The sequence below is a fragment of the Tiliqua scincoides genome, chromosome 7, assembly GCF_035046505.1.
Source record: "Tiliqua scincoides isolate rTilSci1 chromosome 7, rTilSci1.hap2, whole genome shotgun sequence".
In the NCBI taxonomy this organism is placed as follows: Eukaryota; Metazoa; Chordata; class Lepidosauria; order Squamata; family Scincidae; genus Tiliqua; species Tiliqua scincoides.
In genome coordinates, this window is record NC_089827.1 from 45,780,691 (window position 1) to 45,782,478 (window position 1,788).

The window sequence follows — 1,788 nt, forward strand, 5'->3', positions numbered from 1 at the left end:
GCTTCCTACTGGCTAATTCGCCCACGCGACAGAGCTCAGGCACAAGCACGTGCCAATACGCATGCGTAGGGGACGAGAGAACAGCTACTTGCAGCAGCCCCACCCCTTTTTTCCGCCTCACGCAGCAGCGCCGCGAGGGAAAATGGAAGCGAATGGCATTTAGCGCATGCGCAGACGGGAGCGTCTGGTCGCTCTTGGAAACGGGCGAGGGAAACAGCGCATGCGAAGAAGAGTCCAATCGTCTCGCGCTCCAACAGTCCGAGCTCATTAGGGGATGATAAGGCGCATGCGCAGATGCTTTGGTTTTTCCAAGTGGGAAATAGATAAGGGGCTGGGGAGGCGCCTATTTGGAATGGAGTAGGGCTGCATTCCTATCCACACTTTCCTGGGAGTAAGAACCATTGACTATAATGGGACTTACTTCTGAGTAGACTTACATAGGATTGGCCATGAAGTGTCTTTAGATAAGTTGTTCTCACACTTCTTAGCACGAGGACCCACGTTTTAGAAAGATGATGAAAGAAAACTGGAGGACAGCAAATGTCACACCGGTCTTTCAGAGAATCAGCATGGCTTCTGTAAGGGTAAGTCTTGCCTCACGAACCTTATAGAATTCTCTGAAAAGGTCAACAGGCATGTGGATGCGGGAGAACCCGTGGACATTATATATCTGGACTTTCAGAAGGCGTTTGACACGGTCCCTCACCAAAGGCTACTGAAAAAACTCCACAGTCAGGGAATTAGAGGACAGGTCCTCTCGTGGATTGAGAACTGGTTGGAGGCCAGGAAGCAGAGAGTGGGTGTCAATGGGCAATTTTCACAATGGAGAGAGGTGAAAAGCGGTGTGCCCCAAGGATCTGTCCTGGGACCGGTGCTTTTCAACCTCTTCATAAATGACCTGGAGACAGGGTTGAGCAGTGAGGTGGAAAAATTTGCAGAGACACCAAACTTTTCCGAGGGGTGAAGACCAGAAGTGATTGTGAGGCGGTCCAGGAGGATCTCTCCAGCCTGGCAGAGTGGGCAGCAAAATGGCAGATGTGTTTCAGTGTAAGTAAGTGTAAATTCATGCACATTGGGGCAAAAAATCAAAACTTTAGATATAGTCTGATGGGTTTTGAGCTGTCTGTGACAGATTAGGAGAGAGATCTTGGGGTGGTGGTGGACAGGTCGATGAAAGTGTCGACCCAATGTGCGGTGGCAGTGAAGAAGGCCAATTCTATGCTTGGGATCATTAGAAAAAGTATTGAGAACCAAACAGCTAATATTATAATGCCGTTGTACAAATTGATGGTAAGGCCACACCTGGAGTCTTGTTTCCAGTTCTGGCTGCCGCATCTCAAAAAGGATATTGTGGAAATGGAAAAGGTGCAAAAGAGAGCAACTAAGATGATTGCTGGGCTGGGGCACCTTCCTTATGAGGAAAGGCTATGGAAAGGAAAGGTGTTTGGGTTTCTTCAGCCTAGAAAAGAGACACCTGAGGGGGGACATGATTGAGACATACAAAATTATGCATGGGAAGGATAAAGTAGATAGAGAGATGCTCTTTACACTCTCACATAACACCAGAACCAGGGGACATCCACTAAAATTGAGTATTGGGAGAGTTAGAACAGACAAAAGAAAATATTTCTTTACTCAGTGTGTGGTTGGTCTGTGGAACTCCTTGCCACAGGATGTAGTTACAGCATCTGGCCTGGACACCTTTAAAAGGGGATTGGACAAGTTTCTGGAGGAAAAATCCATTATGGGTTACAAGCCATGATGTGTATGTGCAACCTCCTGATTTTA